This window comes from Micromys minutus (assembly GCF_963924665.1).
Source record: "Micromys minutus genome assembly, chromosome: 23".
Classification (NCBI taxonomy): domain Eukaryota; kingdom Metazoa; phylum Chordata; class Mammalia; order Rodentia; family Muridae; genus Micromys; species Micromys minutus.
In genome coordinates this window covers 11,492,482-11,520,057 of record NC_137958.1, presented here as the reverse complement: position 1 = coordinate 11,520,057, position 27,576 = coordinate 11,492,482, and the positions used below count along the sequence as shown (strand labels likewise).

At 42.4% G+C, this 27,576-nt stretch overlaps 1 protein-coding gene across 4 annotated transcripts in view; it reads right to left on the bottom strand.

Moving 5' to 3' along the window:
• Window positions 1–27,576, bottom strand: part of SRPK2 (SRSF protein kinase 2) — a 152,276-nt gene that overhangs the window by 99,205 nt on the left and 25,495 nt on the right. The window lies entirely within an intron of this gene.

Here is a 27,576-nt window from a genome sequence, read left to right as displayed (position 1 = left end):
CTACTCCTAAAAAGTGTTTTCTCTGTATTTGTTAAATTAGTGTACATTTATAGAAAAAGGTCCACACACTAAAATTAAAACTGTTCTCACTGGAAAGCTCCAAGGTCTCAGATCCCAAAGCAGACCTCAATAATGTGGGGGAGGGTAAGCATGCATACATACATGCATATGTGTGCATTTCCTACAAATAAAACCATGTTTTAAAATGCTGGCTACATTGATAAAATTAAAATGTGAAAAATGTAAGGAAAAAATAAAAAATAAGGTAGGAAAATTCTCTCCCAGTGTTAAGGGATTTTCCTAATTTAAGCATATATTCTCATCCCATAGACAAAATCAAATCAAACTGCTATAATAATAAGACTTACCTTGAGAATTCTGAGGTAAATTATAGAGCCCAGAGCAAGGGGCTACAGTGAAATTGTTCAGTAAAGGTTCCCCTCATTTCAGAGAACAGTCCCTGCATGGGACTCACACACTTTACTTTCTTTTTTCTTTTTTTTTTCACTTTCAAATCCATGGGACCTTCAGGAAACTGCCCATACTCTCTGAAGCCTCTATTTCCTCATCTATAAAATGGGGATAAGTATTTCTGCTTTTTAATTTTTATTTTATGTATGCAAGTACACTGTAGCTGTCTTCAGACACCAGAGAAGGCATCAGATCCCATTACAGATGGTTGTGAGTCACCATGTGGTTGCTGAGATTTGAACTCATGACCTCTGGAAGAGCAGTCAGCTCTGAGCCATCTCTCCAGCCCAGGGATAAGTATTTCTATTTGTGGAGAATGAATTAAATCATTCACACAAAGCCCAGAGAGACTCACGTTGGCAAGTGGTGACCCCTCCAAGCCTGTTCTCCACTGGTTAGCAAAGCAGTTCTCCCTTACTGTGCACTTCCTGAAGGAGTTACTGAGCCACAGGCCTGGCCACCTTATTGATGTCTGCACAATTTTAAACCTGCTTTCTTCTCCCTGTTATTATCAACCTCAATATGTATTTTTAATCAGTATGTTATTGTATACAGAAGTTAACTACTCTGTATCTCAAGCTCCCTACATTTTTTTTTGACTAGATGTTTCAGAATAAAATTGTGCTTGAACCACCATTTTATTGCAGAAAGATGTTTTTAAGTATTTACTTTAGTATGTCTAGATTAAAAGCTTTAGGGAAAATACCATGGTAAGACTGTGGAGCCACACAGCACTGTAGTGATGGAAGAGTTTCCAATGTTCCTTTCACATTGTCACCAATCACACTTGCTTAGTTCCAGAAACAGTGAGTGACTCAGGAAGAATCTTGTAACTATTCAGCGTCACACTTTGTGAGGCCTACATGCCTTCCCATCTACACCAGGTCTGGGCAACTTTTAAGAATTCCAAAAAACAGCCAGGTACCATGATGGCCGCCTTTAACCCCAGCACCTGGGAGGCAGCAGGTAGATCTTGGTGGGTTCGAGGACAGCATGGTCTACAGGGCCAGTTTCCAGGGCTGTTCCACAGAAAAGCCTGTTGGGGGGGATATGTTAAAAAACAAAAACCTCCCAGAGGAGCATCTGAAACGTTATCCCTTTTCTGTAACTAAGCAGCTCCTTTTACTCACAGTCTTCTGAAAAACAGGGAAGGTCTCCCTCCCCACACCAACTGTCATTGTGAATCTTTACCAGCTTTCCTGCCCTACGTCACAACAGTGTTCCTCATGCATCTTTCTAAGATTTACTTTCATCTGTAAAATGGTTTAAAAGTCCAATCTGCCTTTACCATCATCTTTACCACACTATGCCCACTTCACCCCCACTACTCATGAGGTTCTCTCTTCACCACAGGACACCCATTCCTTCTGCCATCGGTCTCCGCTGTATTTCTACTCCAATGGCTTTTGTTTCTACAGTTCATCAACCTTGATAGCTGAACAGATAGAGGCACTGGCATTAAAGCTGACTTCCTGAGTTCGGTCCTTAGGGCCCACATAGTAGGAGAGAACAAATTCCTAGATTTCCTCTCTGACTTCCAACTATAAACCATGGCATATTCAGAACGCCATAAATAGAAAATGGACAAATGAACTCCTGCTACATTCACAGTGAGTACAGCGTGAAGAACTGTGACCAGAAACAGATCAAAAAATAAAACAAAATCAGCCTCTTGTCAATTTTATTACAAACCTAACATGAGGCCCTTGACTTTTGTGACACAGTAAATTAGGAATATAGCACTTCCTAGATTCTAACAAAAACTTCCTTTTATTGAGGTACGCTTTCATTTTATGTGCATGGATTTTTACCTGTATGTCTATGTACCACGTTTATTCCGGTGCCTACACAAGCTGTTAGAGGACAGGATCCCTGAAACTGATGCTTCACACTGTTAAGCTGCCACATGGTACTGGAAATTGAACCCAGCACTTCTAGAAAAGCAGAGTTAACTGATGAGCCTTCTCCGGTCCCATAAGAACTATTTTTAAAAATTAATAGCTGGTGCTGGAGATGGCTCAAGAGGTTAAAAGCACTAACTCTTCTTCCAGAGGACCCAGGTTCAGCACCCACATGGCAGCTCACAACTTTTTCTAAGTCCAGGTCCAGGTATTCAGTGTATATATGCAGGCAAAATATCAATGCACATAAAACAAAAATTAACCACAATTTTTTTAATTGCTGCCTTATATTTGTGTGGAGCCATTTAAGGCTACAAAAAACAACCATGTTGTGCTGACTTTACCTTAGATGAGAGGGTAGTAAGGATATGTCTAGAGTCTAAACATACAAAATGACTCATTGGGTAAAACTATGTGTTTCCACACAAGCTTGAAGACCTGAACTCAATCCTGGGATCAGTAGGAGAGAACCAAACTCCTAATATGTTTCCTCTGACACACATGCCTGATTATACATACATACATACATACATACATACATACATACATACATACATAAATACAAAAAAAACAAATAATTTTTTAAAATTAAATACTGAGGAGGAGTAATAAAGTTAAGTTTGGAAACTGCTAACAAAAAAAAGATTTCCACAAGTCTAGGCCTACTACATCCGTGAATGGGCGGCTCCCTGAGAAGCGGCAGGCAGCCACTGAGACACTGCCTTCCTCAAGTAAACAGTCCCTCCCCCGTGCTCATGCAAACAATCCTAATAAATGTGATGGGGACCCCCCCCCCAAAGACATGAAAGTAGGAGGGAGACTTAGAAGGGACATCATCAAAGTAAATAATAAAGCTGTGAAACAATTTTTAAATGTTTAAAACTGTATTTAGGCACTAGGAGGCTGCATATGAGTAGATCTCATACTCTGCTCATGAATCTGCTTCAGAAGACCTACTCTGAGAGCTAGCTCACCCCCAGGCGTCAGAGGCAGCCCTACCCGGCCCCTGTCTACATTCTGCTCCAGCCATGGGCTTCAATAGCTCCCTGATTCCAATTCCATTTCGGGATACCTACAGCTACCTGTGTTTCACACGCTCACAGACGCCTAGGCGTCTCCAAGGATTCTCTCTCTAGAGTGGCCTGGGCCTGCAGTGGCTTTGCTGGGCACCATGCTTACTCTGACGCTGCTTTTTAAGGTGGGGCCCTCATTTGAAGTTGAAGGAGACTCTTTACAAAGGTGCCAAGTAAACCCAGTCCTCTCAACTATGAGAAAGTTGAGGCCTGGTTAACTGGCCAGCACCTTGACAGGCCAAAACCTTAAAGCAAGGGTGGCGGGGGCAATACTATTCCAGAGTTTATCATTTCTGTCATGATAATACAAGGAAAAAAAAACTTAGGGTGTCCAGATACAAAGAGAACGACTGATGAACTGGGCAGAGAAACAGCCGTCCACTGACCTCCACCCAAACACTGACAGTCCTACTAAGCGCCAGGTCCTCCAACTCAGCACAGTGCTCGTCCAGAGCACTGCAGAGACAATCTACAAATGATAGCCAACATAAACCAACAGAAAACGCTGAGGCTGAGCTAGAATCCCAAGCAAAACCACTGAAAAATAAGACCGAGGTTAAAAGGTTTTAACAGTCAACAGCAGCGTGTAAAGCACCAGAGCACACACTGAACACCAGAAACAGTAATGTCCTTGTGTAGGTTGTGAAACGCTCTTCATCACAATTCCATTGCCATCTAAAACATCCAGTAGTGTTCTCACACAGCTAACCAGGTCTCACTTGGTGTAGCAAGTATGTCAAGAGACTTTATTCTCTCTCCTGCCTTCTTGTTCTGACTGTCCTCTCCCTTCTGCTCCCCCTCTCTCCCCTTTCCCCTCACCATCTCCCTCCCCCGTCTCTCCACATGCTCATGATGGCCTCTATTTTCTCTGCCTCTCTCTGTCTCTACTACCCTCTCAGCTCCCCCCCCCCATGCTTTGAATGAACTCTATTTGCTACTATAAAAAAAAAGAAAAAAGAAAAAGAAACCTTATTTTCCAGTTGTAACCTAAAATTTGTTCAGTGTGAGATTGTGTCCATACAATCCCGCCTCCCCCCCAAAAAAAAATTCCCAACAAGGCAGAGAAGTGCAGAAGTGATTAAGGACACATCTACATCCTCACAACCCTGGTCACATAGGGTTGTATTACATTTACTCTAAACCTAAACGAAACAGAAATGAATGAAGGGCAATGGGACGGGGCAGAAGGGAGTAGTCCTGCCCTTGTTAGGTTTCTTTAGTTGATTGTTTTTAAATCTTCATGTTTTCTGTTTGTGTTTGGTGGTGTGAGTGCCAGGGTGTCCTTAGGAGGTCACTGAACCACTTGCAGAAGTTGGCTCTCTCCTCCTACATTGTAGGTCCCATAACTAATAAATTCAGGCCCTTGGTCTTAGTGAGTACCTTTACCAGACAAGCTATCTTGCTGACCACTGATTGTTTTTATAGGCATCGGCAGCTTCCTTGTCATCATCAAAGGTTGATTCCGGTGTGTGTCTTTCTACGGTGGGTTCTGAGCATTGCACCCACACCAGCAGGCTTGTATGGAAGCACTTTAACCCAGTGAGTGTCTCACTGCCCAGGTCCTCCTCATTTCTGATGATGAATTTCCACAGCAGCTGCTTGCCATTCATTTACCAGCGAAAACATTTTCCTTCTGACATGGCTTTTGTTGTTGTTAATATAGTCCAGGCTAGCCTAGAGTGAGTGTATAGCCAAATATGGAGATTACAGAGTATACAGTCCAGGCTAGCCTTGAGTCAGTGTGTGGCCAAGTACAGAGATTATAGTATGTATGTAGTCCAGGCTAGCCTTGAGTCAGTGTGTGGCCAAGTACAGAGATTATAGTATGTATGTAGTCCAGGCTAGCCTTGAGTCAGTGTGTGGCCAAGTACAGAGATTATAGTATGTATGTAGTCCAGGCTAGCCTTGAGTCAGTGTGTGGCCAAGTACAGAGATTATAGTATGTATGTAGTCCAGGCTAGCCTTGAGTCAGTGTGTGGCCAAGTACTGAGTGCAACAGCCATGCTCAGTCTTATAATATGTAAGTCAGGAGAAATGCTGGCATTAAAGATTTTTGTGCTGATTTTTGAAAAATAAATCCAGCCACATCAAGTGTTGTTAACCCCTAACTTTTCACACCCTCAAGAAAAAAGATATGGTTGTAAGAAGTAAGCACAGGGATGGTGGGGGCGGGGGGGACCCTGCCCAGCTCAGCCAACCTAGGTGCTATCACTAAGCCTTAATGCTGCACAGGAAAAGTAAAGTTTGCTCTTTATAGGCCAGTTCACATCAGTGCATAAGGACAGTGATCGGCCCTGCCTCTGCTCTGCTAGCAATGAGGTGTAAGGAATCTAATCCTTGACAACAGCTGCAGGTTCCAGCACAGCCAAAGCCATGAATAGTTAATCTTGTCCCTCACTAGCTCGCACCTGGACGGAGACATTCTGGCCCAGCTCTGCTGTTAAGACCCAAGTTCTCTGATAACTGAGCTCTCTCACACTCAGGGAGACAGCAAAGACTGCTCAGGCCAAAACCAAGTTTAACACATCCTCTGCACTACTCACACAAGATTTATTATGTGTATTTTAACATGATATACAGTTTTAGAAATACTCAGAAGAATGAATTATTTTAATGAAGTTCTTTTTGTAATAGATGTTAAACAACTAAGATTAATCTCTAATACTGTGACTACAAAGACATAAACTATATCTTCTTACCATCTACAATTTTGCATATAAAGAACTGTGGGGCTATTAATTTACCTGAGTAGTGAAAGGCTGTAGTGTATCACAGGAGACTGTAGAGTCAAGCTCAAGGTCCACAAAAAATAAAAATTAAAAATTAAGCAAAAATGGGGGGTGGGGGCAGGGAGAAGGGACAAAATTCACCAAAGCAATAATCATCCATGTCCGACAACCTTATTAAGCCAAAAACACTCACTGTATCAAACAGTAACTTACTCTAACAGGTGACAGCATTGTTGCAGAAAGGCATTTATTTGTATGTTACATTTGTAATAAAACAAATACTATCAAAATAAGCTGCCTTTAATCCCAGCCTTCAGGACGCAGAGGCAGGTGGATCACTATGAATTAGAGGCCACACCACACAAGCAAATTCAAGGTCAGCCAGAGCTATGTTTTCTTAAAAATGGTGTCTGGGGGTTGGGGAGGGGAGTGGCTTAAGATAATAAGGAACAGCAATTAATTAGGGGCTTATAACTGCCAATTCCCATAATTTTTCCATCCAAGTATCACCAAGCTATGTATGACCCTGTGCGGGTAGTACACAGCAGTCACACACAGCCTTCCCATGAGTTCACTGAATCCTCTCTCCAACAACTGAACAAGTAAGACTACTTTTTGAGTTTCTTCTTTTATTTTTATTTTTTTAGACGGACGGTTCCATGTACCTATTAGCCCAGGCTCACCTCCAACTCCCTATTTAGTCAAGGCTTGCCTTAACTCCTGACTCTCCTTTCTACTTTCCAAGTGATGGGGCCATAGGTATGTGTACGGCCTAGCGTATCCATCTCAGACAGTAGATTGTTATGATTTCTATTTAATATGAAACTCTGTAGCTGGTAGAAATTTGTCCAATATTCTAGACAAACAACTTCTTCATAAGAGCCTCAGAAGAACAGAGTTTAGTGCCCAGTGGCTGGATGTTCCTCCAATTCCACAGTACCTAGCACCCTCCCCTGGTCTGCATGGCCACTGGAGACAAGTGGTCACCTAATACATGAAAGAAAGCACCCGCACATATTTTTAAAAAGACAAACATGATGATGCATGCTTTTATTCACAACAATTAGGAAGCTGAGGCAGGTGGATTTCTATGAGTTCAAGGATAGTCTGGTCTACATAGCAAGTGCTGGGCCAGCCAAGGCCATTTAGTGAGACCCTGCCTCAAAAACAAACAACAACAAAACAGAATGCTTAGTAACAAACTTAACCAAGAAAGAGGAATATTTGTATACGGAAAACTGTTAACATGTTTAAAGAAATCAAAAGATATACAATGGTCATAGATTCAACAGTTCACCATGAAGGCAAGCGTCAGGGCTGGAAAGATGGAGTAGGTAAAGAAGCCACTGCCACGCCTGACCATCCACCCCTGATCCCCAGAACCAACCTGGTAGGAAAGAACTGACTATTGAAAGCTGTGCTCTGACCAACATGCTTATATACATGTGTACCCGTGTGAGCATGTGTGTGTACATGTATGTGCGCATATGCACACAAAATCTCAATGTTGAAAAAGCACTAAAGGCAGAAACACTACTCCCATTTATCAAAAATTCAATGCAATTCCTACCAAAGTTCAAGTTAGCTTTTATCAGAAATAAATAAGCTAATCCCTATTTCATATGGACAAATGTAAGGGGTAATGACTAACCAAAACCATCTTCTAAAAGAAAGTAAGAAGAAACCAGGTAAATACAAAACTACAGTGAGGACACTAAGAACACACAGAGGCTGTGCTCTGAGTCCATGATACGAACTGAGCCACGATCCTCAGAACAGCCAACCAGGTTTCCACAAAGATACCAAGATTATCCAATGGGAACTATCTTTTTAAACAAAAGGTGTTAAACAAGTGGAGAGTCACATGTAAAACAATGAAGGTAAGCTCCTCGCTCACACCAAAACTTACCTAAAAATGGCCCTGCCTGAGTGAAGTGTGTCCGGGCAGGCTGATCTGCTCTCAGGCACCACCTCCTGCAGGACAGCAGAAGGGAGGGGACTCCTAAGAACTGTCCTGCCGTCCACACATGTGCCACCGTGCCTGCACACCTGCACTCACAACATGCTCACATTACACTCTTTCCTTGTGACTAAAGCACAGCATCACTCATCTAACTAAACCTGCAGCCGCCCTGCATTTCCGGAAGAAAGCCTAGGACAGACTATTTCCCGAATGAGCGGTTATGCATCACTGTGAGCCCAGGAAAACATTGCTGTGGTAGCAGCACAGACCTTCTCGGGACCACATGACAGGACTGAGAGCAGAGCCGGCTGCTCAATCATGTCCATGCCTTCTTCAATTCTCCTCTCCCCAGCATACAAAGGAAACTTTCTCTCCCTGCTTCTCACTATTACTGGCCTCTTAGGAAAGTGGTCAAATGAAGCTTATGGGGCCTGCAGGATTCCAGTTGTACTTTACAAACTCTACTTTTGCCAGGGTATGGTTGTGCATGCCTTTAATGCCAGCACTCAGGAGCAGAGGTAGGTGAATCTGAGACCAGCCTCATCTACATAGCTGAATTTCAGGAGAGCCAGCAGGGCTAGAGAGAGACTTTGTCCTGAATGAATGAATGAATGAATGAATGAATGAATGAATGAATGAACGAACGAACATCATAGATGAGGCCATCAAAATAATTTAGCTGGGGCTGGAGAGACGGTTCAGTGGTTAAGAGCACTGACTGCTTTTCCAAAGGTCCTGAGCTCAATTCCCAGCAACCACATGGTGGCTCACAACCATTTGTAATTGAATCTGCTGCCCTCTTCTGGTGTGTCTGAAGACAGCTACGGTGTACTCACATATATAAAATTAATAAATTGATTCAGCCAGGAAAGGGATTTCAGCCAAGCCTGACATCATGAGTTTGATCCCTGGAACCCGCACACTGAGAAAACTGACTCTGGCAAGTCATCCTCTGACCTCCACACAGCACTGTGCATGCACACACATACAGTAAATCAATGTAATTCTTTTAAAAGGTTAGGTGGCAAACTTATACTCCCCACACTTGAAAGGTAGAGAACATCCCAAGTTCAAGGTCATCTTCAATTAAACAGTGAGTTCCAGGCTATGAGAGACCAAGCTGCTCGGGAGAGGAAAGAAACAGTACATACATCAACTGATGAAGGGTAGTTATAAATGTGATACCTATGTACATATATGTATATAATCATGTACACACAGAGAGAACAGAAAAGGGGTTGCTACATGCTACCACATAAACCTTGAAAGCACTGTCCCAAGGAGTTTCTGCTAAAATATAAAGGTTTATTTTGGAGGGATAAAAACATTCTCAAGTTATAGGATGTAATGATTGTACAACACTGGCAATAGCTTTTCAAAGAACTTCTAACGTATAGTTTTAAACAATTAGAAGTCATTTTAAAATTTTCTCAATTAAAACAACAACACGGGAGATTCTAGAGCAAATATGTGCAGTTGAAAGAATAAACCCATCGATTCAACTCCAGAGGCCCAGACCTAAGGATGGTTCTGACTGGGGAAAGACTGGGGAAAGGGGGTGGGGTCCCAGAGAGGAAGGACTCCACCCTGGTGAGTGGCTAAAAGAGCTGGAAGGAAACAAAGGAAGGCCCTGTCACTCTGTGGGCAAGAGCTAACAAAGCAGAGCTAGGGGTGTGCTCTGAAGAGTGTGCTTGTCTGACAGAAGCCCAGCAAGGCCAAAGCAGAGCGGTGCCGCCACTAACTCAGAATCACAAGTTCAAGACCAGTGTGCGCTAATATGAGACTCTGCGGGGGTTGGGGGTGCAGAAAGAATGGGAGTAGATAGATATGGTGGGAGATGAAGCCAGGGATACTGGTGAAGTCATTCTGTACTGGCCTCTCACAGGCAGAAATGCAACTAATCACAAATATAACAAACCAGAGAGTTGTTCCTAAAAGATTCAAAAAATGAAAAAATTCAAGGCAAAATTTTTATTTTGCATGTCATGTTTGAAGAAAATTATTAAACTTTATAGAGCTATTTATAAAGACTGTCAATTTACCAAGATTCATTTTGTGTCAGTGCACCCACACAGAACCCCCAGAGGAATTTCACCAATTATCGCCTCTCTCATTTGTAAATCCTAAAGCTCTCACCTCAGACTCAGTGGTCCCGTACCTTCTATACAAACCTGTGCCAGCAGCAATAGTAAAAACAACTTCCATGGCTTCCATGGCTTTGCTGCTTTTACAAGACAGTACTAAGTACCACAAATGCCTCAGCCAACAGTCCACTTTGCCCTGTTGTCTGTGGAGTCTGAAGCAAACTGATGAATTTCATTGGCATGAAACTCAACAATCTTCCTGCCTTAGCCCCCAAAACACTGGGACTACAGATATACACCACCACACCCGCTGACTGAGTAATCACAAATCAACATAGCCTTAAAAAGATGTGCGCGCACCGAGACAGACAGACACACACACACACACACACACACACACACACACACACACACACACACACACACGGCAGAGCTGATGGCTTCCCGTTGTCATCATCTTCAGCCTTACATTAAGTTGGGTTCTCAGTCACATAAAAACATTCTAGGCAAATATGGCTAAGACAGATGGGTCCTTGATAATTCTGTATAAATGTCTACAACACATTCCTACCATCCTCTCCTCTCCTCCCCTCTCACCACTATTATCTCTCCCTCCAACCTGTCATGTCCCCTCCTCCCTACCAGTCCCCTTCCCAGTTTCCTAATTTTGGGTTTCCTAACTCACCAGTTTAACCAGGACCGTATGTGTGCCTGACAGATTGGGACTATCTACTGGAGCTTGGTGAGGTCATCAGTGGGCGCACACTGGAGGCAATGACTCCTCTCTCCCTGAATCATCTGTCAATCTTAATCATGTTAAGTGTTAACACTACTAAGTGTATGTGGGATCACAAATTGTAATGATTCATGGACCTACTAAATCATCCTTTTGAAAACAGTGACGCCTATAAAATCATATAGATAACTTGTAAATCTATGAAAGACTCTTATTCTTCCTATTTCCCTAAAAAACAACAACAAAAACACTTCCCTTTATAAGCATAAATAACTGGCCAATCAAGGTAAACTATATACATTCTCAGACTTTCATTTCTACCTAATCTACCCTAGAAAAACATTCACATTGCTGGAATGTAGCTCAGCAACACGCCACTTTCTTAACAATACAAACCCTAGATTTGTTGCCTACTTGGGGGAGGCGGTTGGGGATGAAAATATGCAGTGAGATTGCTCAGCAGGTAAAAGCACTAACCGTCCAGCCTGATGACCTGCCCATCTGGGTTCAATCCCCAAGACCCACAGTGGACAAATCAAGCCAATGCTCCACCCTGTCTCCGCACTCCACAGACATCACAGCATGCAGGTGCTCTTCCACTTTCACACTTAAAAGTTTAGGAGTTGGAGTGTATCTAACAAGCCATGGACACCCACTGCTACACTCACACTCAGACTATACAGCATTAGAAAGGATGAAATAGATGCCATAAACTATCTAGAGCATAACTCTTACTAAAGCAAAATGCAACCCTTCCAAAACACAAAATGATACTATCTCTGTACTTAATATGCATTTTGCAAGCACATATATATGTTTTCTTAAAAAAGAAAAAGCTATAGAGGAATATATCCTAAACTATTATAAAAAAATATTCAAGCCTTTACTTTTTCTTTACAGGTATTATCTGTGTAAATTAAATCAATGTTCAAATATTAAGACCAAAGCATGTCCCATTTTAAACATGTCCCTCCTACTGCAGAGCTCTCAAATGGACACTAGGCAAAAAGACTGCCATTACACCATTATAAATAGCTCTCCTAAAGGCCAATTTTCACTTTCAAATAAAATTCACAGTTTAATCAAGGTCGAGGCAGTGTTCTGTTGGAATTCTGAAAGTGTTATACTGAAGGAAAAGAACAACTAAATTTTCCTGACACTGCTCTGCCACCAAAAAGGGTAGTCATGTGGCGCTTATACATCTGGCATCTCTAAAATACAAGCTTTAACATCTAAATTCGGGCTGTTCCTTCTAATTCTATCCGCTGCAGGCTCTTAAATAAACCAGAGCACATCAATGAACTTTTAAAAAGGTAAAAATACAGGTATTGATTAGGCAGCCTCTAATGTGTCAGGTCTCTGCTATGCAACAACACATAGGAATGTTTATGGAGGACATAAACTCTCACGGAGACCAAGAGCTGAGCTCATGGTATATAAAACCTAATCTGTATGCCAGAACACACAGCTTCTCTTGCTAGGCCCGGAAGAGGAAAAAGACAAGCTTTGGATGTTGGAGTTGGGTGCTACACAAGAAGAACACGGACCACAGAGCAACTACCGCAACAAAGAAGCAGGTGGAAAGGCCTCCACAAGGGGTTGAGAAGCTCGTGTGCCTGTAAGCAGGGCGCTCACTCAGCAGACTGCTGAGCTGAAGGCAAGCCGAAGCAGCTGAGGAGACCCTAGGAGCAAGCACTTGAACGCAGTGCACACACATGAACCCAGCACATGGAGGAAGAGGACGGTCAGGAGCTCAGTGCCAGCTGAGCTCTCTGAGTTCAGCCATAGAGCAAATGTGAAGCAATCCTGAGTTACATGGACCCTGGAAAGAAGGAGAAAGATCACTTAGTGATCATGACTAAACTAAACCTTGGATACATACTGACATCCTGACTCCAGGTAACAAAGAGAAATTAGTCTTTTGTTTGGTAATAACCTATTCCAGCATATTGTTATTATATGCATTCCAATAATTAAACTTGCTGATGTATATACATGGAAAACTTCAACTTTTGAAATATTTTAATGATTTAATGGGCAGGTGTGTTGAGGTAAAAGTAGGCATCCTCAAATGCCTATCCAGCCACCTCTGACGCCACTACTGTCAGGTAGGCCATTTCCTTATCTGAAATGCAGACAAAAACTACACTACCAAGGCTTTTAGATAGCTACGTGGACTTGAAAGTTGACAGATTACCTGTCTCTGCTCTAAGGCATTCTGGATGGAAACACCGTCGTTAGATTACATGTTAAGAGGACATAATAGGGTTTTTAGCTACCTCAAAGCCCTCCATCCCAGGCACTGCATGGATGTTCTTAGGACCTCCCAAGTATGCCCGAGGGTCAGTTTCTACACCAGGACCTCTGAAGTATGCCCGAAGGCAGGCTTCTACTACAGTGGCCCCACACTGGGACAGCTATTTGCTCCCTGTGGCTTTTTTGCCTCAATTCCTAAAGACCACTGACTTCCTAATATTTTTGTACCCATCTGATGCATCTGCTGCAAAAACTACCAACAGGTAATTTCCACTCCCCACACTACACACACGGTGTACTCTTTGAACCGCCGGTGGCACTAGCTGTTTGAGTCCTTCTCAGGCTCACACTAAGAGCTCTGCTTCTTTCTCCTTTAAGGTTCCCACTGCAGCTTCTCTTGGTGTCTGGGTCTTTCCCAAGTGACTGGCTCTGCCACTGAGGCCTTTATTATTTCAGATCTCCTTGTGTAATGGTGAAAAATACTCACCCTCTTCATATCATGGTGACAACAGCTATCTTACAATTTGGCAAGCATTACACATCTTCGCAACAACACTCTTAGAATCCAAGCATCTAGAAGCACCTAAGAGGCTAAAGTCAGCCTAAAAAAATGGTCTTAAAACATGAGGCTGGGGGTACAGTTCAGGGCAGAATATTTACTTGCCTAGCATACACAAAGCCTATGTCTTCTCTTTTATGTCACAAATATCTCTCAAAAGCAGGTAGAGTTTGAGAGAAGTCCATTTATATTTTTCAAGGTTTCTCAATTTTTTTATTTTATAGTCAAAGAGCTGGCAAGACTTTCACTGGCTAGATGGTCCAGAATAATCCAGTCTAGTGAGGTCACTCATTCTGACAGAATTAAATCCATGTCCTTTGTATGCAGATGGGAGAGGGCTGAAAGCTGGCACATCCCCAGATAAGGTCAGACTGCCATGGTCTATGCAGACACAGCAGGAGCAAGAACCCTCCTGGCTCAGGTCTAAGCCACTGCAGCAGAGCTGCTGGGACCCACTGCCTTCAACAGACTCTCTGTTTCCTCTTTTGAGACAGGGTCTCACTCTGAAGCCCACCTTGGGATGGAACTCAGGGCAATCTTTCTCCCAAGCACTGCAACTGAAAACATAATTTTTACAGCAAAAGCCTCAGCAGCCCCAACAAGTGTAAGGTTAGCCACATCCAATATACAAATTAAAGAGTAACGGTGGCAGGCAAAGACAAAGACCTAGTGTGGCCACAGTCCACTTACCAAGCCCATCTTTGGGGTGCTAACATGAACTTTGGCTTACTGAACTGAAACACAGGACAAGAAGTATTCATAATCAAGCAAATGTCGGACTGTCTATAAATTATTACTAATAATCATTGCCATCACCTGAGAAGACTGAACTGGCTCCATTCACCTCTTGGATGAATGTCCTGGGGAGAGGCTGTGCCTTCCCAGAATCCAGAGTGACTACAAGCTTAGGAGAAGGACTTGGGCCTTGGGCCTTGAAGATGAAATGAAGTAGGAGAGTCAAGCAAAGCCCTGAGCCTTTGCTGACAGTTGTCCCTGTTTCGGGGTGACCGCGTGACCTACCTGGTCTGCCCTCCTGTTCTGCTCCCCTCCCCATGGTTTGTTGTTATTCTTCTATGTGCTTCATGGTACCACAGCTAAAAACCCTTTGTAAACCCAAAGTCACAAAAAAACTTTTTTCTGATAGTTTAATCCTTTTTAAATTAATGTTTATTTATTATGCAAGACATACAAAGTATCAATTACTTTCTTTTTTAACTACCTTCTCCAAAGTGGTATAGCATTTACTGATGTTGACTCAAAGCTTAGCTCTCACCTCAACAGGAAAAGAAGATTGTTTGTTCTGAGCTCAGTGTGAGTGCACAGACTGGAACACAGATTTAGGTTATCTTGAATAGCACTTTTCAGTAAAGATGTGGTCAGAGACTAAAACAAATATAAGAAAGTATTTCCCAAATACGCATCAGGCAGGTGGATCGTGGCCAAATGAATAACATTTTCCTATGGATCTTAAATGTTCTTAATAACAATATTAGCTTTGGGACAGTAAAGCAGGTGACCTGATAAAGTGGTGCACTCTACAGGTTATGCCTGACAGCTGAGAGATGTTAGGAAAGCTTCTGAAGGGAGGCACTTAAAAAAACTAAAGCTGAACTGCAGTGGCTCAGTGGTTAAGAGCACTGTCTGCTCTTCCAAAGGTCCTGAGTTCAATTCCCAGCAACCACATGTTGACTCACAACCATCTGTAATGAAATCTGATGCCCTCTTCTGGTGTGTCTGAAGACAGCGACAGTGTAACTCATATACGCAAAGTAAATAAATAAATCTTAACAAAAACAAAAAGACTAAAATTCAAGCTTCATATCTGCAGTATTCCAGCTTTACAACCATGAAGTTCCCGTCAGTCTGCTTTCTAACACCTTCAGTACAGGTGGGGGCGGGCTAAAGTTCAATCTGCACTAAACAACGTTCCTGACCTTCGGTCTATGCCGGCCTGGGGCATGAGAATAAGAGGAGGAAGAACCAGGAAATGCCACATAACCAACCAACTCACTGAAATATAGGCAACTGCAATTCTCATGAGTGCTAGCAAAGATGAGCAAAAACCAGACACATAGAAAAACCTTAGAGAGAAGAGGAAACCACAAGCAGCCACAAAATATGAAAGTATCAATGTCGTTCAGGAAGACTGGAGCAGGAAATCCCCTAGGCTTCCCAATAGCAGCACACAATCCCATGTTCATGGCTTTTAGTAGGAAGTTTTAATAAACTAAATGCTTTTTTAAAGCTGAAAAAAAAACAAAAACAAAATTCCAATGTACTCACTGCTTCAGTGTAAAATGTAGTTTATAAAGCAAAATAACAAATCTCTCAGGAAGCCTGGCTCAGACAGGCTGCAACCCATCATATCTCCGAGATAACTTTACATCACCGCAGGGGGCCAGTGCAGGCCTCCACCCTAGGTAACCTTCAGACACCAACCCCTTCCTAAAGAGATGATAAGGACCAAGCCTTCACACTCAGTTCAGCTCAGCCCAGAGCCAGGGCTCAGGTGGTTTATGTTCTTTCCTGTGCTACTTCTGCCGCCATCAACAACCACCTCTTGACCCACAGAGGTCCCTCACCTGACCACCGAACCCAGAAGTCTTCCTAGTCTCAAAAAGGATTGCTCCATGCCCCTGGCAGGACCGCTCACTGCAGGCCTTGGACATGGAAGGCTCTGTTTCTCTGCTCTCCCGGGTTTACCACCTGGTTGCAGGTGAGAACCACACACTTCACTTCTACAGAGTCTTAAAATTTACAAATGGAACCCAAAAGACAGGTGCCTATAATTTTAGCACTTAGAAAGTGAAAGCAGGACGATCAGGAGTTCAAGGCTATCCTTAGCTATATTCAAGGTCAACTTGAACTAATGAAACCCTGCCTGAAATAAACTTAAGAGGCTAAGGGTAAATGGTTTTCATTCAAGAAGTGCCTAACACTATATACTAGCATGCAAGCCCAAGTTTCCATCTCTTTCAACTAAAGACTTCATCCCACCTCAAAACTTTACATAACATTATTTGCAAGAAAAACACTCAACAAATAATTCTTAATGTATTTTTAAGAAAGCAAAAAATCATGGTATATTCCTGTGAATTTGAGAGGTAGAGGTAGGAGAGAGGGGTTCAATGCCAACCTTGAACCATGGGGAGTTTGAGGCCAACCTATGTTTTATGGTACTATGTCTCAAAGAAACAAAGGGCATTACACAAAGGGCAGGTTGAAATAGCTACACGTCCACCACAGCATCCACCACAGGATGAAAGGGCTGCACATTCATCACACCATCCACTATGCAAATATTTTCTATCAAGACTTCAAAAGGTTGTGTGTGGCAATTTCATGTGACACTTGTTAGGAACTTGAGGACAGTTTCTAAGCATTTCTCTACGGGCAGTGATGGGTCACAGGAAATGTGCAGTCAAGACAGACCCCTTTCCCACCTTCCCTAACAACTCCTGGAATTCTAAGTACAGCCCATGTTTGCTCAAGGTTACCCCACGATATAAGGAATTTTATAATATTTGGCAATGTAAATGATGAGCCTATGCAGCTGAAGTATTCCCTGGATATGAGAACCAGTTATGTGGTCCATATAGCCACAACAGTTAATATAATGAGGCAGAGCATCCTCCGAAATGAGGAAGGTGTCTGGACCAGGACACACGTATCTCCAGCACACTGTCTGTCTGTGCTATAAGCTGTGACACCAGCACCCTGATTATTACTGGGCCCACCCTCCAATAATGCTTGCATTAAGGGAAGCTGTCATCAACCTACAGTAGACACATAAATCCTGACATTCCATTTCTCAGAAAGTAAATTTACTCATGACTGATCTTACCTAGTCCAATTCCAATAAATTCTAGACTACAATGGAAAAACTATATACAAATTCCTAAAATAATCACTTCTAGTCACAAGCATGAGGCATCCTTCAAAAATGATATACAACAATACTTAACAAAGAGAAACTTTATGCATGCATCAAATTAAAATTAATCTGTATGTGATGTGTGTGTGTGTGTATGTGTGTGTGTAGGTGTGTTTTCAGGTATGAGTGTACATCTAGGGATCAATGTCAAACACCTTCAGTGTTCCACACGTTACTGTTTGGGAGGGAATCTTTCAGTGAACAGAACTCAGCAGCTGTGCTACACTGGCTGGCCTGCAAACCTAGGCTGCCCCCGCCTCCACCACCCCTTCAAGTCTAGGTACAAACCACTGCACCAGGTTTTCTGGTGTCTGTACTTGCACAACAAGCAAGTACACACCTACTGTACCATCTCCCCATCTACAAAATAGACAAATTGTCTTAGAGCATAAGTTGTTTTCATAGTAAATTTTGAGAAATGGATTTGCCAATATGCATTTTCTATCATGACTGATAGAAACAAAGGTTTCAGGAAAACACAGATGCTGTCTCATCAACAGACACCTTTCTCTCTCTGTGCTCCTCCTCGGTGTGAATTCACTGTACATGGTTCTGTAACATGAACTGTCAGTGCTCACAGACACTGTACTGTGTCCCTTCCACACAGCTGGCTGCTCTCCAGCACACTGCTCACTCGTCCCTTTGTCTCCGTGTTACCCGACAAGGCCATGTGTGTCTTCTGTCAGGATGTATATGCATCCGTGCTTCCATTGCATACGTGCTTCCATTGCATATGTGCTTCCATTCGTCTACATAAAATCCAGAAACCATAAATAAGTTTTTCTAAAACTGACCTAACTAAATAACAATTATCTCCCATTTATTCGTTTTCCTACAATAAATAAAAAACATGATTTTTATTTATGGCTACAATAATCTCATTTTTGATTTGTTGCTATGATTTATGGAAACAAAGGGATAGGCACAACAGATGCACTGTAAAGGTGTGGTGTGCATCAACTATCTTTAAGGCCAAAACACAATCAGCCAACATAAATATACTTACAAGCTTCACACTACCTTAAAATTAAAAAGACTATCAAAGGATAAACATTTAATTCTGTGTGGCATCAAATCTAAAGTGAGCCATTAAAAATAAAAGTCCAAAACCTCTTATTTGCCTCAATTCATAATCCGAGCAACTCTTCTGACCAAAAAACCAAAACCAAAAAATAAAACTCATATTCCTCTAAGAAAATTAAAATACCTATACTACAGCAGAATTATGTGCTAAAAGCAAACTATCTTGTGTCAAAGTTAAGATTCTAATCTTTCTTAGTATTTTGATCTCTCAGATTAAGTCTCGGCTTCCATAAGCTTGTTCCCCATTGGATAGAAATAATATTGATAATTTGATTCAATTAATTACTACACAGGAAAAACAAAACAAGAAATATTCCAAACATTTTCACTAAAGAGAAAGAAAACTTACAACTTGTTCTTTAAGATCTGTTTATAAACTGGAGAAACACCATTCTGAAAAAAACTGGTATAAGAATTTAATAAAAAAGATTTTGTAGCCTGAAAAAAAATCGAAATGAAAAACTTTATTTATAGTCCAAACCCAAGAACGCATCCATATGAAAATCATGACAGGATAATGTCAGCTTGTTCATCTGATCTCAATGGCACAGCAGTATTACAAAGGCCACAGTGAAGGATAAACTACTCCTTTTTCCTACAACAGTTTCTCCCTGTTTTTTGTGGGTGGGGGTGGTGGGGCGGGCACTGTTCTGTTCTGATTGTTTTGGTTGGTTGGTTGGTTATTGGTAGGTCTCACTCAATGCCTGTGGCTCCTCCCAGCACCTTTCACCACACCCCTACCCTAAATCTCTCTCTCCCAGGGTCTGGACTTCTGATTCACCTCAATCTCTATAGTAGGGCATTTTGGTTCTGCAGGTCTCTTGTCATGTCCAATGGCACCACCCCACTTCATGTCTACAGTAAACATCTTCTCCCTGCTTCCGCAGGGTCATGTCCTTGCTCTGTCTTCATTTTTCATTCAGTTGGCTAGTTTTGTTTTTAAGACAGGGTTCTCACTGTGTAGGTTGGCCTCAAACTTGAAGTGCCTGAGTGCCACTCCCAGCTCTGAGAAACAAGTTTTCTTAGAAATATCTGCAGACAAATTGATGGTCTTCTTCATTCCTGTGTTACTTAAACTGTTTTGTGTGACTTGGGGGAGGGTCGGGGCTGAATTACCAAGAAGAGAAGGAAGCAGGCACTCTAGAAAGAAAGGGCCTTTTCTGTGCCCCTGCCTCTCGGAGGAAGGACAACAGGAGGTCCAGTGTGTTCACAATGTGCATGAAAGATGAATGACCACTAGGGCTGGCCAGGTCCCTCCTCTTTATGTGCTGCCGACTGAAACACACAAACAGGAAGTAAAGGTGTAGAGAAAATGCTAAACAGGAAGTCTGGGCTTTAGAGAAAGCAAGAGTGGAAACACTCAACAAAGAAAGATAGTTCAATAACAAACACATTACATGTGGAAAATGTACATCTTGCTTTTAAAGCAGAGAGCTAACCTGCTCAAGATCAAGGTCCTGTGCCAAAATGGCCCTGGGGACCACACTCTGACCACCTTCAACATTTTGGCAATAAAAGTTTTAAAGAGGGATACAAACCAGTACAGATTAAGGGCGTGGCTCCGAAGAAGACTGATCACCTGGCACATAAGGGCCCTGGGCTCAATCCACAGCATCTGGGGTTGGAGGTCTGGGGGCAGGTTTTTTTTTTTTTTTTTTTTAAAGATAATGATATCTGACATTTCTGAAACCATTAGAATCATAACAGCTCTCTTCTGTACTAGTTTGTATCTTTTTGCCTTTTCTCGGTTTTCAGGAAAAGAAAAGCAAACACTGTCACTTTGTCTTGTCTTACAATTTTAATGGATTTAATCAGACCCTTGAGGGCCATCTGTTTCTATATATCTGCCTTAAATACATTTACTTGAGGTCCCTAAAAAGTGGTTCCACAGCATAAATAAAAGCCATCAGAACTATAAAGTACTGTTGCAAATGACATTTCCTTAGAAACAATATATTTGGGTAGAAATGTCCAAAAATCTATTTATTTTTTGTGTATGTTCATGTACCTGTATGAATTTATAAATACCATGTGTATATAATTCCCCATAGAGGCCAGAGGAAGGCATCTGGTACCCGGGAAATGAAGTTACAGGTGGTCATGAGCCACAAGATATAGATGCTGGGAATCAAACCCAGGTCCTCTGTAAGAGTAGTCAATGTTCTTAACCACTGAGCCATCTCTCCAGCCTAAAGATAGAAATTTTCAAACATGTAGCCAAGACCCATCATTTTCTGCTCACTAGCAGAAACAAATAAAGCAGGCATTTTCATTCATTTGAAGTCTGAAAACAAAGGAGAAAAGTCACAGAGAAGCATGCTGGCTAACTGCTGCACTCTTGCTGGCAAGGAACCATCCTCAAATAAAGCATTTAATTCAGTCCTTCAAAAATGTCTTCATCTGCAATTCATTTGACAGTTTAAAATTCTCAAAATTGAGCTAACATGGGAGCATTTATTTAAGAGAAAACAATATCAACAAGAGAGAAACATAATTAAACACTGAACAAAATGTTGACTGCAAACTTACAATCTGAACATGGAAACAAATGCCAAAACCATGGCCTCCGTAGCCCTAACTCTGAAAGGGGACATCATCCTCTTATTACAACAATGCTTCATAAGGAACAGACTATCTGCTAAATTCGGCCTAGACATAAAGGAATTCAAAAGAAGGATTTGGTGCTTTGGAATTTGCTTTAGAGGGCACACAAGTTTTTAAGTTGATTTTTCTATTTGTTTCTTTACAGGGCCGAGGGAAGGCGGTGGGCCAGGCCTATGGAGGTCAAAAGCTGTTGCAGGGGCTCAGGTCTCTCCTCCCACCAGGTGTGCTCTGGGGTTCGTCTCAGGTCTTCTAGTTGATGGCAAGCTCCTTTAAGACTGGAGTCACCTTGGTGTAGGATCTTTCAGGTCCTACTTGTTTGTTTCTGGTTTTTGTATTTTGTATTTTCAAGCCAGGGATCTCACTATGTAGCTCTAGCTATCCTGCAAAACTCACTGTGTAGATCAGGATGGCCCTAAACTCAGAGCTCTGCCTGCTTCTGCCTCCCTGACGCTGAGCTCAAAGGTGTAGGCCACTGCACATGTGGCCATGCTCTAATCTTTCAATGTAAAAGAGATAACAAAAGTAGGCTTACCTGCGTCGTTTCCAAGATGAAGAAAATATAACTAATACCTTACAGCAGTATTCCTGGACAACATAGAAAGTTATCTCATGATATAAAATCCCCACAATCTTCCCTGGCATTAAGACTACAGGTATGAGTCATGAGGCCCTACTTACTAAAATTAAACTTTACTGCAATCTTACTATTGAAAATTTTATAAGTAACAATACCATTGCACCTGTTAGAGTAAACATGATGAAGCTTTTCTTAAAACAAGAAAACCGTATTACCAAGTCACCAAAACCTATAGAAGAGTTCAAACTCCTAAGACCCAAGGTAAAAGAAATTGACTCCTTAAAGTTATCCTCAAACCCCCACACAGGCACCATGTCACATGCCTGCACGCACACACATACACACACACACACATGCACCTGTACACAGGAGCACACACAAGTAAATACACACAATAAAAATGATACACAAATTGAAAAAGAAAATGGAAGCCTCACTGCCAAGTGTGAAGGAGACACTAGAGAGGTAGGAAAACAAGAAATTGATTCCAAAATCATCCTTACATTTTAGGATGTTTCAACAAAAGGAAAAAGCAAAACACCAGTTTCATGGTTCAAAGAGTTACAAGAGGTGCATAGAAGCAACCAGCTTGCTATGTAAAGCAAGGCTAGCTCTACACTGCCTCTGGTAAGCCAGTGGCCTGGGCTAGAAATGAACAACAAAGGCTGATGGGTAAGACAGACTTACTAAACTGCATCCTCCTAATTCTGTCGGTGCACATAACAGATGCTTTTTCCTCTCATCTTTCCAGGCTTGACTTAAGTTACTGCACTGCAAACAGAAAAGGGCTCCTTGAGGAAAAACTGCCAAAGAGGCTGTGCTCCCTGTCATGCTCAATGCAGGCCTTTGTGAGGCCTTAAACCATCAGTAGACGTGCTCTGAAAGACTCTGGGTGGATTCAGGAGACTATCTTTTCTCTACTGTTCTGAATATACTGAAGCATGACTTTTATACACATAAATTTTATGTTCTCATGACATCACAGTTATAATCAGGTGGAGCATTACCATGTGACCAGGAACGAGGGCTCTGATAGACTGACTGTATTCACAACAGCCTGTAAAAGTCAAACTATACACTGCACCTAATCCTAGGTTCTACATATACCTCTACTACCTACAAAACTAAAATCTCGTGTAAGTACCCAGACACCAAGGTAAGAGCAGCCAGGGTAACATGAGGAAGTGCTTTGTGAAGAGAGCACTGGGGAAAATGGAAAGCTAGTGTCAGTAACAGCTTTGCCACCGATGATGTCTCAAAACTGCCCATTGGCATCTCTCTTGCTTAGAATTCAAAATAGTCAGTCTGTCATACTATTTCTTGAGGAAAATAAATTCTCTATCAAGGCAAATTTTAGAAAACAATGCTGAAATCACCCCCAGCATATCAACTGGGGGAGTAGCTGGGTGTTTCTCCTGCTCCCCCAACACTCTCAGAGGCTCAGTAAGAACACATTCTTCTGCATAAGAGACTTTTGTTAATGTTCTTGTTGTTCTCTGTCATTTATGATCCCCATGACAATTCCAAAGATAAAACCTGGTCATTTTTACTCCCCATTACCCTCTCTCTTCTACTGAAACCTGTCGCATGAGCCTAGCCTCTGCTCTGATGCTTTTAACCTTTGCTTTACATGCTGGCTTGGAACTCTCTATACAGAGAGACCAGCTGGTCTCAAGCCTATGATTCCCGCCTCAGCCTGAGTACCCAGTGTCAGGACCCAAAGAAACTCAGGACAAATGGCTGAGGTGCCTTTCCATAACAAACCACAAGCTGGCCTCTCTGCCCTTCTCCCTACCACCTTCCCACCCACCTTCCCACCCCACCCCTGCACTAAACCTCTGCAGCCTTCAGACTCCTAGATGACAAAGCCACTTTGGCCATGTATCCTCTTGTCCTTCCTGTTTGTCTAACTCCCCCCCCCCCCCATCTCTCCTCTATTGTCCCAGTTCAGTCCTTCCAAGAAGCCTCTGGCTGTGCTCGCCCTTATAGCTACAATAAACCCTTCTCCTCACTTTACCAACAAGGGTTCATGTCCTCACCGTCATTCACACAGCTCAAAGTGGGTATTTTTATGTGCAAAATAATGTTCACACACATAATACTTATAAACTAGACAACAGGTGTGATATAGCACATCTGTAATCCTGATGTCAGGGAAGCTGAGGAGGAGAATTGCATTGAGCCTGCAGTTCAACACTTGCTGGGACAATGCAGAATCCAAGGGAGGCAAGTGGGGGAAGGGATTACCAAAGTGTAATGCAAATTTCTGTATCCTTTTATTTAAACCTATACAGTATATTCCCAGTATTATAGATTTCACTAAGAGAGTTTCATAACCAATCTACATAGTTAAAAGGCTTAAAATTTGTATTGAAAATAGAGTTCTCATGTGTATGCATCCGTACTGATGGAAGCCTCCATGGTTTCTGACCCAGCACTGTCTTCCACTGTTCTAATCCTGGCCCACACTCCTGCAGAGCTAAGTCTCTGAAAATAACTGATCCCATTACATTCTGTTTGAGGCCCTTCCGTGTTGTCCCATTTCCCACAGACACAGAACTTGCAGCTTTGAGGGAGGAGGGTCAACCAGTACCCTGTGAAAGAGAGTTCTAGGCCTATCCCAAAAAGTACATTTAAGTTTTACAAAAAGAGCCCAACTTATTTAATGCTTTTAACATTTTTTAAAGATTTGTCTATTATATATAAGTAGCTGTCTCCAGACACACCAGAAGAGAGCATCTGATCTCACTACAGATGGTTGTGAGCCACCATATGGTTGCTGGGAATTGAACTCAGGACCTCTGGAAGAGCAGTCAGTGCTCTTAGCCAGTGAGCCATCTCTCCAGCCCCCTTTTAACATTTCAAACACAAATAACAAAATTTCATCTTCTCTTAGAGCAGTGGTTCTCAACTTTCCTAATGCTGTGACCCTTTAATACAGTTCCTTGTGTTGGGGTGACCAACTGTCTTAGTTTGGGTTTTACTGCTGTGAACAGACACTATAACCAAGGCAAGTCTATTTATAAAGAACAACATTTAATTGGGGCTGGCTTACAGGTTCAGAGGTTCAGTCCATTATCATCAAGGTGGGAACATGGCAGCATCCAGGCAGGCGTGGTGCAGGAGGAGCTGAGAGTTCTACATCTTCATCTGAAGGCTGCTAGGCTTCCAGGCAGCTAGGATAAAGGACTTAAAGAGCCCACGCCCAAAGCAGTACACTTCTTCCAAACAAGGCCAACCAACTTCAACAAGGCCACACCTCCAAACAGTGCCACTCCCTGTGCCAAGCATATTCAAACCACTACACTAAGCATAAAATCATTTTTGTTGCTATTTCATAACTGTAATTTTGCTACTGTTATGAATCATAATAAATGTACTGTTATGAATCGTAATGTAAATATCTGTATTTCCCGGTGGTCTTATGAGACCCCTGTGAAAGGCTTGTTTGACCCCCAAAGGGGTCATGACCCACAGGTTGAAAACCACTGACTTAAAGGAACTAAGGATTGCTTCAGGCAAATCAATAAGCATTTGCTGACGATAGGAAAATAGGGGAAGGCCATGCAGTATATCAAGTCTTTTTTTTTTTTTTTTTCTGTTTTGGAGGGGATGGTGTTGTGACAGAATTTCTGTGTAGCTTGGGACTGTCCTGGAACTCGCTCTGTACACCAAGCATGCCTCAAACTCACAGAGAGATCTGCCTGCCTCAGGAAGGGCTGGGATCACGGGAGACCACCACCACCCAGCTACATCAAGTCACTTTTTAAACACGCAGATGCGCTGAAACAATGAACTTTCTAGGTAAGCAAACATCTCATTCCGTGTGAGCAGTGTCAACAGGGCTCCTGGGTGAGCTGCTCTGCTGCAGTTTCTGGTGACTCAACTCTTGAGAGCTTTGTGTTTCTGTTTTATGTGAATGAAAGTTTAAAGCTCTGAGCTGATCCTTCAGAGCCCTCACTGAAAACCAGAACTGCAGAAGTGTGTGCACAATCCAAGTCCCACTGTCCTCCAAAGACCAACACAGCAGATTTTTTGTAGCTCAGTAGATCTGGCTGATCAGAAGGCCACTGTTGCTCTGCCTCAGAAAGTAAAGTCTCAGGGTTGAAGGCTAAAATCAGGTCCACTGGTACAAAGAGTAAGTAAGATCCTGGCCTAAGACATAGATATGAGGAAAGCAGCTGGTTAGAGGATTTTAAACTGTCTCATTTTTTTCAGGCTCTAAGAATAAAGATTTTTATATTAAATGTTCCCCACTTTAAAGCGGATCCCACATAACGGCATCCACAAGTGTGATCTAGCCCCCAGTCACCAGGCTACACCCTGTAACGAACAGTACAAATTAATGATTAGCAAGTTTCGTTTACAAAATCCACTCCTGATAATGTGTGGAGAAAATAACAGTAAGGTCCGACAGGGACTGGAGAGACTAAGCAGCGTTGGAAACACTCTTGCAGCAGTCCTGGACTTGGTTCCTAGCACCTACATGGTGGCTTTCAACCATGTAGGGGATCCAATGCCCTCTTCTAACATCTCATAGGCAGTGTAGTACACCTACATAGATGCAGCCAAAACACTATACACATGAAATTAACTCTTTTAAAAGATGCTATACATCTTTTCTAGTCCTTTTCTAGATAAGCAGTGGTCTCTCAGCAAGCCAGCTCCTCTGTTTAAATGTTTCTGCTTTCCCTTGCTCTGCGTTGTGTCAAGAGGCTGGTTTTACTGTACATTAAGGAGAAATACCATCTATGCTCTCAAAAGACACAGTCTGTATTCTCTCTTCTCAGAATCACCGACACCCACACACATCGCTGACAATGCACAGGAGCAGTCGCAGAGCTACTGTTCCCATTTTACTCAGCACCTCTCACCTTCACGTTTCCAACAGCAGTTCTCAGTCTGTGGGTAGCAGCCCCTTTCGTGGTTGAACGACCCTTTCACAGAGGTCATCTAAGACTATCAAAAACAGCAGATATTTATGTCACAATTCATAACAGTAAGAAAATTACAGTTATGAGGCAGCAACAAAATCATTTTATGATTGGGGTCATTACAACATAAGGAGCTGTATTAAAGGGTTGCAGCATTAAGAAGGTTGAGAACCACTGCTCTAACACAAAATTTCACCCAGCTCGGGCTGGGAAGACGGCCCAGTAGACAGGGTGTTTGCTGTGGAAGCAGGAGGACCAGACTGCAGACCCTAGGACCTCCAGAGAAGCGAGTGGAGGAGGATAAAGGGCCTCTGCAGCCCCAGAGCCAGGGGACAGAAACACATCACTCTGATGGGAACTGGCAGGACAGGTTCAGCCGGAGCTCCTGCCTCCATAAACACAGTAGCAATGAGGGTGACACCCAGAGCCAACCACTAGCTTCCACTCAGTCCACACACTTCTACATACACAGAGGCATACATACGTTTTTCTTAAAATGAGCTGCAAATATGAAATGAACCAATTCTTAATGTATTAAACAAAATACAAAAATTTTACCAGTAAAATTTCTTTAACATTTCTTACTTTACAAAACCTGCCTGGGTCCTGCAAAGTCGCAGCTTAAGATGCTCGCTGTTGAGACTGACCATCTAATTTGATCAAGAAAAGAAC